Source organism: Thermobia domestica, chromosome 5 (assembly GCF_964235325.1).
Source record: "Thermobia domestica chromosome 5, izTheDome1.hap1.1, whole genome shotgun sequence".
NCBI lineage: Eukaryota > Metazoa > Arthropoda > Insecta > Zygentoma > Lepismatidae > Thermobia > Thermobia domestica.
The window spans coordinates 317,846,462-317,859,598 of record NC_137458.1 but is presented as its reverse complement, the minus strand read 5'-3'; positions in this window follow the sequence as shown (position 1 = coordinate 317,859,598).

Genomic DNA, 13,137 nt, shown 5'->3' with positions numbered 1-13,137 from the left:
GTTTTAGAAGGTTCGGAGTGCACTAGTGTTCAAGACACTTGGTTGAAATTAGAGATAACATTAAAATTTCAGCAAAATAAATATTGGAGGACGCAGAAATACGTAGGAACAAACCATGGTTCAACCAGGAAGTACTAAAGTAGCGGACAAGAGAAAACAGAAGAAACTGTGTTGGCTACAAAATCCGAACGAAATAACTGCATATAATTTCATTGTCATCTGGCAGAAGACTTCTAAAACTTGTAGAACAAAGAAACGAGACTTTTGAAAGTTAAAATTAATTAACTTGAAGATAATAGTGAAAACAAAACATTCGGGACATATATAAATGCATCAACAAACTTAAGAAGGGCTATCAACTTCGTCCTTATATATTAAAGAAACCTAAAGGAACAGTTCTCATTGATACAGATAGCATCTTAAATAGATGGAAAGATTTCTTTCACGATTTGCTTAACACGTAGCCAGAAACTAATGCACGTGGAGAAAGTGAAATGCATGCAGCATAACAGTATATTCCAGAACCTAACCAGACAGAAATAGAAATCGCTATTTAAAAAAAGAAATAAAATAAACACACATCTCCGGGTGTAGACGAAATTCTGGTTGACTTAATTTTAGCTGGAGGGGAAAAATTGTAGAGCAAGATACACAAACTCATTCTCATTATCTGGAACAAGGAGGAATTACCACAAGAGTGAAGAGAATCAATCATTGTTTCAGCTCAGAAGAAAAGCAACAAAACAGATTTAATAATTATCGAGGCATTTCTCTTCTGTCAACATCCAATAAATCCTCTTAAACATTGTATTAGGAAGATTGACTCCATACGCAGATGAAATTATTGGAGATTATCAGAACGGATTTAGGTAAAATCGATCAACTATCGACCAGATATTTACCATTCGACTAATACTTGAAAAGAAATGAGAGAATACAACATCCTGGCACATTAATTGTTGATTTAGACTCTGGTAGGAGGGAAATATTGTACAATATGCTTACAGAATTTGCAATACCGAAAAAGGTAGATTAATTAAGATATGTTTAAATGAATCCCGAAGTAAGGTTCGAGTAGAGAAATTCTTGTTCACGAGCTTCCACGTTGAGAATGACCTGAAACAAGGAAATGCGTTGTCGTCATAATTATTTAACTTTGTTCTGGAGAACACTATAAGGAAAATCAAAGACAGCAATCAGGTACTACAGCTGAATTGTATTTGCCAGGTTATGGCGTATGCTGCTGATGTAAATTTAATAGGGAATGATAGAACAATAGAAAGGAATGCAGAAATCTTAATTAATGTTTGCAGGGATATAGGCTTAAAAGTAAATGCAAAGAAAACTAAATAAATTGAAGTTTTTCGGGATCTTAATACTGCATTTTATGGATGCGTTAAAATACCAAATAATATTTTCTTTCGACAAAGTGGATACTTTGAAATATTTAGGATCATTATTAACACACCAAAACCATAATCATTAAAAAAAATTGATGCCAACTGAAAGCAAGGGTCTCGTGCTATTATTCAGTTGAAAATCTTTTGTTGTCGCTAATTCTGTTGAGGAATTTGTAGCTCAAAATATAAAATGACTAGCCTCTGGCCAGCTGGGGGCTTCGCCCCCAGACCCCCGTATTTGCTCGGCCTACGGCGTCGCATGTCATATGTTCCTGCATTTATTCTTAATGTTTCCTTCAATCGGCCCAACATCCCCAGATCTCATATTTACCATCCTTTGCTCTTTAATACTCTGCTTAATAACTCACAGCTTATTTTTTTTATAGCAACCTTTGTTTTGTCAACCACAATTTATCGACTTATTATATAATGAATAATGATGTTGGAGTCTCATTTTTTTTTCTTATTTATAATTTTCAAAAAAGAAATCTGGGATTTTTTTTCGACCATAACTCTTGCATATTTGTAAGACAAAGGTCGATTCTTTTTCTTGTAACTTTGTAGTATTTCCACACCACCCCTGTGGTATCCTGCTACACGCATACCCCTTTGAATGAAAGCTTTTGCTTCGTCATGTCTTTCGTATACTAAAAAAAATTGGAACGTAAGCGGTATTTGTGTCTGGGAAGGTTCGTACCATAGTGTAAAAATGAAGTTCAATATGATTTGTATTTGGACAGGCACCAAGCATTCTCCATAAAGAAGCTTAAAGGGATTTCTTTTTGCGTAGACTCTTATGTTACCATCAAGTATAAGCGAAAAGGAATTTTTCCAGCAGACATGTATCATACTCCGAAATGAAAGTCCAATGATGTTGTTCCCTGGGTAATTCCATAGCTATCACTCACTAAAAGGAACTATCGTAGAAGTTGTGGGTATACAACATTCTTTACAAAAGCGGTTTCTTCAATTATTATTTTACACTGAACCAGTAATACAACTGAATCCCTTGATCGGACACGTCCAAGTGCGACGTACAGTTGGCCGTGAGCGAATACGTCACTCAGAAGACGTCCCATATAAATAACATTGGAAAGATTTTTCAGTTCCCCATGAAACCACTTTACGGTTAGAAATTTTCATTTCTGATAATTCACTTAGGTAAAGCTAACGAAAACGTACAATCATACCGAATTTGAAGTTTTTATTCCAATTCTAAATACCTAAAACATGAGATTATAGGTCCAAAAAAAGTCTCATTTTAATAACATGGGGAAATTCTTCATCCCCTCTCTAGACCCCATAAAAATTAAAAATATTCACTTTTGGCAATTTTCCTGTGGGTTTGTCCCGAAAAGATATAATCATGTCAAATTTAATCATTGTAGCCCTTCAGGAAGTGCTCAATAATTTGAGGATGTAAAAGGTGTCCCATATAAATAACATTGGAAAGATTTTTCAGTTCCCTATAAAACCACTCTAAAGTTGGAATTGTTTACTTTTGGCAATTTTTCTGTCGGTTAGTCCTGGAAGGCTACAATCATGCCAAATTTCATCATTCTATTTTTGCCAGAAGTGCCTAAACATTTTGGGGTATAGAAGACGTCCCATATAAATAACATTGGAAAGATTTTTCAGTTCCCCATGAAACCACTTTACGGTTAGAAATTTTCATTTCTGATGATTCACTTAGGTAAAGCTAACAAAAACGTACAAGCATTCCGAATTTGAAGTTTTTATTCCAATTCTAAGTACCTAAAACATGAGATTATATGTCCAGAAAAGTTCTCATTTAAATAACATGGGGAAATTCTTCATCCCCTCTTTAGACCCCCTAAAAATTAAAAATATTCACTTTTGGCAATTTTCCTGTGGGTTTGTCGCGAAAAACTATAATCATATCAAATTTATTCATTGTAGTCCTGCAGGAAGAGCTCAATAATTTGAGGGTGTAAAAGGTGTCCCATATAAATAACATGGGAAAGATTTTTCAGTTCCCTATTAAACCACTCTAAAGTTGGAATTGTTTACTTTTGGCAATTTTTCTGTCTGTTATTCCTGGAAGGCTACAATCATGCCAAATTTCATCATTCTAAAATTGCCGGAAGTGCCTAAACATTTTGGGGTATAGAAGACGTTCCATATAAATAACATTGGAAATATTTTTCAGTTCCCCATGAAACCACTTTACGTTTAGAAATTTTCATTTCTGATGATTCATTTAGGTAAAGCTAACGAAAACATACAAGCATACCGAATTTGAAGTTTTTATTCCAATTCCAAGTACCTAAAACATGAGATTATAGGTCCAGAAAAAGTCTCATTTAAATAATATGGGGAAATTCTTCATCCCCTCTTTAGACCCCCTAAAAATTAAAAATATTCACTTTTGGCAATTTTCCTGTGGGTTTGTCCCGAAAAGCTATAGTCATGTCAAATTTAATCATTGTAGCCCTGTAGGAAGTGCTCAATAATTTGAGGGTGTAAAAGGTGTCCCATATAAATAACATGGGAAAGATTTTTCAGTTCCCTATAAAACTACTCTAAGTTCGGAATTTTTTACTTGTACTGATTTACTTAGGTAGTGCTAACAAAAATGTGTCAGCATACCGAATATCAAGTTGTAACACTGGGGTTCCTGTATTGGAAGCCAAGTTTTGTAGTGATAATGTTATTGTCTCGGGCGTTAAGTTTTGCAACGATTGAAAATAACTAATAATTAAAGGAAAATTTCTGCTCGGGCTGCCAAATAGAATTACTGCGTGATATTACGAATAAGCAGATCTTACGTATTCGGGCGACGAGGAATATGAAACGTATTGTTTTCGGAATTCGATTCCTTATCTCTAATTTGCATATTTAATCTGCACTAGAATGAATAATTAAGGCACTCACGGATGAGCCTAATATGCATCAGAAAAATGAATACCTGACCTTGTACTTGAAAAGTGAATGGTATTGATGAGTGGCAACTCATCTGCCTATTACACAAATAACATTTAAAAAAAATGAATGAGAGTTTGGAGAATTGAAGTTGACTCCACGGGGCTCGAACTTCAGTTCTCCAAGGTAAAAATACAGTTTTGCTAAGATGGTTTGGAATTAAAATAAAATGATATATATACAACGAAAGATGACCTAATGTCTAATCGATCCTGTTTTCCCCATAACGGTGTCTCCAAGGCGCTAGGAAAACAGGTGCGTAGTTAATAGTTAAGTGATTTAAACATGCGGAGCAAAAATCTCACAAGCTGCAAAGCTGAAAGAAAGATTTTTCGCTAATGGCTTGTTCAGTTGGCTACACTGACTATCACTCTGTCACCGAAGTGTGTGGAGATAGCAAAAATAGTTAAAAAGCAACAAACAAGGAAAGTTTAATTTAAAGTTTTTTTTTTTTTTTTTTAAATGAGTTAATTTAGATAAAAATTTCTGATGGTCAATGTAACCGTGCTTCAACTTTTTCTGTTCTTCTAGGTATGCTAATAACGGTTAAAGAAATAGGCATATCTTTGAAATGATAACCACATAACTGCTTTGGTTCTAACGTCAAATAGACTTTTAATAAATTTAACGAGAAATAAGGTGATATCTACAAAAATCAACAAGAAAGTTAATTTGGATTTACAAAAAAAAATGAATTAATTGACTTTACGGAAAATGAATCAGACTTTTGACTGTTTTGACCAAATAATATGATTTCTCTTAACACATTCTTCACTGTACAACGTAATATTCAAATTATTCAATCTTGACTGTAAAATTTAGCAACAATCTATTTCTACTCAACTAAACTGACAATATTCGATTCTTTATAATTACCATGACGTAGTTATACAAACAAAAATTTCTATTAAACTGAATATTAATTAGCAAAATGATTTATTGTTTTCCTCCCAGACATAACCGACTATTAAGTAATTCGCCCACAGTTACTACCTCTTTTTATTAATAAAAGAAATGGAAATAAGTTTAAGAATCGGATTGCGGAATGAAAGAATTAATGGTTTAGGTTGCTTGCAAGACTTACTGGAGAAATAGTTTAGAAGCGATAGTATGCTTTTGAGAAAATTTAGTGCACTGTTTCTAATGAACTCTAATGAATTTTCAATATTAAAAGATTTGCATAAACAAAACATAGCTTTGTACACATACTATATCAGTTGGTAAATAATACAATTCACAATAAAAATCGTTACACAACACTAACTACACAAATATTTCATCTTCAAGTACACTACACAGAAATATATATATATATAGTACTACCATTATTATAGTTTGGCCAATTGATCAAAATAATTATATTGTCGACACTCTCTGATTTTCTCACTGATTCCTTATTTTGCGAATACACGTTTCTCCATAGCTATGGACCCTATCTGCGTTCGTTGCTCAGATAGGTACCTCCGAAGGGATTTACTCGAGTATCTTAAGTTGTTTTCCTTATTTATGAGACTCTAACGATATTACGAGATAAGAGTATTTACACTTATTTGTCTGAAACTTACTCAACATAGCACGTCTTTGGAAGCTTTATATTGATTGTTTCTTTTAAGAATGAGTATAATAAAAATTGACAAGTTACAATAAAATCATATTAAGCCTGTTTACCGCTCTGACACATATTTCCCTAACACAACCTATACAAATGTCAAAATTTGAAAAACTAGACTTTGACGCTAAATCATAGTTTACTCAAAACAGAAATTACATTACATTCACACATCTTAAACGCGATTTATGTTTAAAAGAGAAATAATTCATACTTGATATAAATAAATACTGGATTGCATATAAATGATTATAATGACGGCTTCAAGGATCTAAATATTGACACATTACGATTACAAATAAATGCATGATTGAAGATCAAATCAATGTATACAAATTTCACTAGTAAAATAATCAAAAATTTTATGGTACTTATTCAAGAATGAAATTAACAGTTCCTATATCAGTGAATTAATTTTGGAAATGCAACCAAGGCATTAGGCTATTTGTTTACTTCTTTTAAAAAGAAAGAAAAAAAATGCTCTAAATGTTTACGGACAGTTCCGTATGAATAAACAATGTCCCGAAGTTTCTAGGAAAAGGTGAGTATGGAGATCACGAATCACGGAAATATTGGCCATAGTCCTTCTTCAATAAAGAAAATAACAGAATACTTTGTCCTACCTTAATAAGTCTTTCCGCTTATATTTCCACACTTCAGAAGAAAACTGCACTGTACTTAACTGACCGTCACAATGCTTCCTAATGTCCCTTCTCAGACCCCGCTGTCCTCTGGATTCAACTCCCGGAGAAGAGGTCCTCGTTTGTCTGAAGCGTCTGGGTCTTCCTGTGGCAAGGCATCTGTCTCGAGTATCGGGGATCGAACCCGTGTCTCCGTCCTTCATCTCCATGTTGTTGAAATGCAACGATGCGTCACTTATCAAATCCATCTGCACTTAAATTTCACTCGCACAGTTTATATATATATCCGCCATACATCGCACTACTTTTCCTGTCTTTGCACTTTATGCGGGAAATCAACGTATATAGAATCACAGACTCACTTCAACATCACCATTTATGTAGCGTTACCGTAAGATGATAAGAATTATGTCTATCTGTCGATGTTTTAAATATTTGTATAAATAATCTTGTAACGACGAAGTTGCTGTGGATAACGCGTGGTTTAAGTAACTGGCTGCTAACGGGTGTCTAGCTAGCCATTTTTCTGAAATTTAAACACTTAAATATATATATATATATATATATATATATATGTACATATGAGTTGACGTACGCTTATGAATCGCGTGTTGGTGATGTTTTCACGATGAAGTGTCGACTTAGAGTAACCTCTCTTCCGTGTGGGCGTTCTCCCAGCTTTCTTTATTTTTTTAAAAAAATAGACGCTTCATTCTCCTCTTTGTGAATTTTGAATTTCGGATTCTGATTCGCCGCTTTAAGTTCGTGACACCATTTCCCAAAAATCGGTTGATAATTTGGCTTGGGTCTCTAGCGTCTCTTCTGGGCTAGTACGTGATGTTAAAGAGTTTCAGAAGCACTTGCGAAGATTGTAGATAAAAAATTTTGGTTCCTGTGTGTCTGTGACGTGATATTTGCGATATGGAGGTACTTTGGTAGTGCGACAGTATGGCTGGAGTAACAATAGCAAATTCCATTACCGTTTACTGGCGAGGTAGAAAAATGGGTGGTCTATTAGTGCGGTTACCGTCTTATGTTTTTTTTCTGAAAAGCAGAGAAACTTCTTTACCTGGGACAAATGAAAGAGGTTCGCTTGGCTGCTAAATGAAACAAAATAAAATTTTCCTTGACTTTTTTAAAATAAATTGAATTTACATATAAAGATGTTTTAATTTGAATATATGAACAATTAATTAAGTGTGTGAGCGTAATTGTCACAATACCCCCCTCCCAAGATGTAGCAAGTGCTGCAACAGAGTGAAGCACGGCTGCATCTAAGGAGAAGTAACATTTGATAAATATAAAAGTTCAAATTCTGACAGAAAGTACAAATACATGAAAGTCCTAACCCTAATCTATGTTGAAGAAGAAAATTTAAATATTCACAAAAAATCCGAACCCTAATGTTAAAATTTCGTGCACGCTGAGAGAGATAATCTCAATGTCATGTTTGAAGATTACTTCTGGCTACTGGATGCTCCGGGTGAGAGTCTCTCATTCATGCGTTGGATCCATTCTTCCTTTCTCTCTTCTGAGCATTTCCACGTCTTGAGATTCTCCAAATGTTGTGGGACCAATTCTTTTCCTGTACTACAGTCAATAATGGCGAAGGTATTAGCTCCAACCTTCTGCTTCACATAATACGGACCCTGGTAAAGATCGAAAAACTTCCGCACGGTCTGGTCTGCAGCAGCACTTAACCTGTGCGCTTTCAGGAACACTAAGTCCCCAGGTGTTACCACCGGACCTTTAGTGGTGAGTTTTTCATTTCTTCGCCTTTTCAAGGTGATGTTCCTACGGGATGCATAGAACAGCTTGTCCTCCCAGGTCTCTCGTTCTTCCCTCGGAATACCAAAATGCTCCAAGATGGGATTTCTTCGCACTGCTCCTAGAAATAATTCCGCTGGAGTATAAGAGAGGGATTCTGTCACCGCATGATTTACGAGGATGACAATGCTTGGTAGATGTTCTGCCCAAGAAGTGTGATTTTTGGCACAGAATACTCTGAATAGTCGGTGAAGTTCAGCGTGTGTTCTCTCCACCAGGTTCGACTTCGGATGGTATGGAGGTGCGTACAAGACCTTGATGTTGTGTCTCTCCATTTCTTCCTTCCATCTTGAGCAGGTAAATTGTGGTCCTTGGTCACTCAATATGGCATTTGGTACCCCAATGATGGGTAGAACGTAACGGCTGAGATACTTGAGGACTAGGTTAGCCGAACTATTCCTCAAGGGAATGGCTACGAGATACCTCGTGCATCCATCCATCACGGTGAGGATATACTTTTCTCCCGTGGGTGTTCGTGTCATTGGTCCTACAAGATCGACATAGTAAATATCTCTGGGTCGCTCTGCGTGGTAAGAGGTTACTGTTCGCTGAGGGGGATGTCTGTCCACTTTGGATCGAGCACACACTTCACAATCGGCTATCCATTTCTTCAAGTCTCGCCTCATTCCTTTCCAGAAGTAAGATTGGCTCAGGGCCTTCCACGACTTGTAAAAGCCAAAGTGTCCGCCGTTGTCATGGATGTCTTGGAGTGCCTTGTCTTGAAGTGTCTTCGGAAGACAGATTGTCAGCATCTCTGGAGCATGAAAGTTCTTGAGGCATAGAACTTGGTCAGCTAAGCAATAGCTTTGACTCCAATTCCGATTCCTGGTGCTCCCATCCGTAGTATCGCCTTTTATTAGGAAGTCAATTATATCCTGCCACTGAGGATCCTCTCTCTGCTGTCTCGCAAGCTCTTCTTTGGTGACTGCAAGTACCAAGGTCTGCTGCTTCACAGTATTCACGCTGAAAGTGTTTGCAGGGCCTTCCTCGTAATAGCGTGACAAGGAGTCTGCAACTGTGTTATCCTTGCCTTTGCAGTACTCTACATCAAAAGCGTAATCCTGCAGCTGTACACTCCAGCGGGTCAACCTACTGTTCCAGTTCTTGCTGCGGTGCAGCCATTGCAGGTTTTTGTGATCAGTGATCACAGTGAAGCGCCGACCAAGGAGGTAGATGCGAAATTTCTGTATGCACCAAAGAATGGCAAGACATTCCAGCTCATTGATGGCGTAATTCTTCTCTGCTCCTCTTAAACTTCGGCTGGCGTATTGGATCACTCGCCTTTCATCCCCTTGTTTCTGGTACAAACAGCCTCCCAGGCCTGACAAACATGCATCACACTGCACGTAAAAGGGTTCCTGGAAGTTGGGATGGTACAGCATCACATCCTCCGCGATAGCCCTCTTTAAGTCTTCGAAACTTTTCTGGTGTGCTTGAGTCCACTTCCATCTTCGACTCTTTTGCAGCAACTCAAAGAGAGGTTGCGCCACTTGCGAGAAGTTTGGTATGTATGAGCGGTGATATCCTAAGATGCCAAGAAATCTTCTCACTTGTTTTATTGTGCGAGGCGGCTCCAGGTTCAATATGACTTCTACTTTCGATTTATCTTTTACAATACCGGTTGGTGAAATCACGTGTCCCAAAAATTTAACTTCTTTTAATCCGAACTCCGACTTTTTCAATTTCACCGTCATTCCTGCTTTGCTGATAAGTGCCAAAACGGTGTCGATGTGCTGCAGGTGTTCCTCCATCGATCTAGAAAAGATTAGGAGGTCGTCCACATAACAAATGGTGAAGTCCTGAACCTCATCCCCTAATACCAAGTTCATCGCATTCGTAAAGGATTGAGTCCCATTGCAAAGTCCAAATGGCATGACTTGAAATTCATACAATTTGTTTTCAAATGGGAAGGCGGTATAGGGTTTCGAGCGTTCAGTCAGTTCTAGCTGCCAGAAAGAACAGTTCATATCTATTCTTGCAAAATGCTTCACACCGTGGAATCTCTGCAGTATCTCCTGAATTTCCAGAGGTCGTGTCTGTAACACCTTGGTATGCCTATTTAGGGATCTAAAGTCAACACATAGACGTAGAGTTTTATCACTTTTAGGTACAACCAGCAGTGGATTCAAATGACAGGATTTTGAAGGCCTAATAATGTCCCATTCAAGCATTTGCTTAAGTTGCGTACGCACTTCATCTCTGTGTGCTAATGCAACCGGATATATCTTGGAAACTATGGCCTCCTCTGTTTCAACAACAATATCATGTTGATACACCCTACAGCGTCCTGGACGATCAGAAAATACTGAGCAGTGATTACGAAGGATATCTTGAAGTTGTTGTGCCTCAATGTGCGAGGGTAAGTTGGCTGCACGCACTTTTTCTTCAATCTCTTGCATTAATTCGTCTTTGGTTACATTTGAAATTTGAAGATCTTTCTCTACGCAAAGTTCCTCTTCCATTCTTGACATAGGTAGGAATTTGCGGATTATGTTGGCGGGTTCTGCATCCGCTCGCAGCTCACAGCGATTGAAATCTAGCTCGGCGCGTACACGGTACAGAAAGTCCACGCCCAGGAGAATGGGTGCGTTGAGTCGTTTAACTACCAATACTTCCAACGCAATCTCCATCTCCGAGAGCTCAATCGGTATTACTGCACGACCGATTGCTCTGGATTGACACCTCCCCGTGAAATCCACTAATCTGATCTCCTGTGCTTGTCGCAATGTCGGGTTGCGAACATCTGCCGATATCTTTTTCCAAGTAGACTCCGTAATCAACGTAGCTTCACTGCCCGTATCCAGAATTGCCTCGAAGGTATGTTGGTTTATAACGACTTCTATCCTAGGTGTTTGATATCGTTGTGTTTCATCTTCCTCTTGTTCATTCTCATTATCATCAGAGGTAAGCCAAGTGGCAGAGACATGCACATTCATCTTCTGAGGCTCAGTATTCTTTTGTGTTTGCTCTACAACGTTTCTTTGATTAGTCTCTGTGCAACATCTGCCTTCTGCATTAATTCTTATCTTCACTGCTGTTTCATTTCCTTCCACATCGGTGTCAACTACTTTATTGGGTTCCTTTCTAGCAGACTGAGACTGACCGTCAACCCGAACCCTGGACCGTTGGCGGTCAAGTTCTAGTTTTCCTGCTGCTGCTCTGCCTGCAGGACCAGTGGGTTGGTAGCATTGATGCTGTCTGGTGTACTGCTACCTCTCCCTCGTGACCCACGATTGTTTCCTCTCGTGTGACCTCTTCGCTCCGAGCTGTTCCCTCGATGCGTGGTCACTTGTCGGACTTGTCTCTCTTCAGTTCTTGGCCTGTCTCCTCTGTTTCTTTGATTGCGGCGGAAACGGCGCTGCGCGTGACCTCTTGTCGGTGCTCCTGTACTTCTCTCGCTGCCGGAACTGTCTTCATCTGTCCGCTGTGATGGCTGGTGAGTGTTGCGCAATCGATTGTCCTCTCTTCGATAAGGATGGTTCCGTTGTCTTCTATTTCCGGAGTCCCTATATACGGTTTCCTCCGTTGACTGCCTACGCACATGCTGTACTCTCCGTTGGCCTGTCGTACCCCTGTTATTCCTTTGGGCATTTCGGTCTCTCTGGAAACTCTCTATCCTGTCCAGCTCTTCGCTGTCCCAGAGGATCATTGACAGTTGCTCCGTGTCCTCCAGCTGAACTCCGATGAGCTGCCTTTGGATACGTAACGGTAACATGTTCTTCACGTTTGAGAGAACTTCCGCTTCTGACATAGAAGGACTTAGTTCCCGGAACGCCTTGACTTGCTCCCAAAAGAATTCACGCAGGGACTTACGTGAATCAGCCCTATAGCGTGTGTTTCTGAGGCGAGTGAGCTTTCGCTGAATAATGGCTTCGCTTTGGAAATTCCTCAGAAAGGCACGACGGAAGTCTTCAAAAGTTCTGAACTGTTGGATGTGATTGTCTATCCACATCTTTGCTGCTCCACGTAGGATACGTGGAATTATGTGGAGAAGTTCTTCCTGCGCTATTCCGTATAGCCTGCAGTCATCCAACAACCGCTCAAAGAAGGTTGATGGCAGTCCCACATCCGTATCCGGGTCAAACGATGGCAATTCATCTATTTTAGGAGCTCGAAGAAAACTTCTGCAGCTAACGTGAGAGTCCACAGATCTTCCACTCTCCTGATTCCCTTGACTGAGGTCTTCTAAAATTGGATTTGAAACCGGAGGCGTTGGAGTCCTTCGAGGGGGTTCTGAGAAGGCGGGTTGAGGTATGTTTCTTACTGCTTCCCCAACTCTCCTTTCTACCAACTCGGACATCTTCTCCGTTAGGGATGCTGTCAGTTGGTCCACCGTCTGCTGAATAGCTCCTGCTTTCTCCCGTTCGACCTCTTGGATTTGCCGGAGTTCCTCAATCCTGGTGCTCTGATTAGTGAGGCTCTCTATTAGCTCCTCTTGTCGTACAGTCATGGAATGTTCAATATTCTCCATCCTTGTCTGCAGCTCTATCCTTTGTGCTTGGGTCTGCGTCTCCAAGTCCATCCGCATGCGCTGCATATCTTCTAGGACCTGTTCCTGCCTTTCCTCCATTTGCCTGACCATCCTCTCTTCCATTTGGCCAGCTTGTGCCGTGAGACGTTCTTCTGTCTCCTGCAACTGCCTGTGCTGCCGCTCTCTCTGTTCCTCCAGACTTTGGGAGATGGTGCGCTTGAAGTCCTCCAGCGCTTCCTTGTTCGA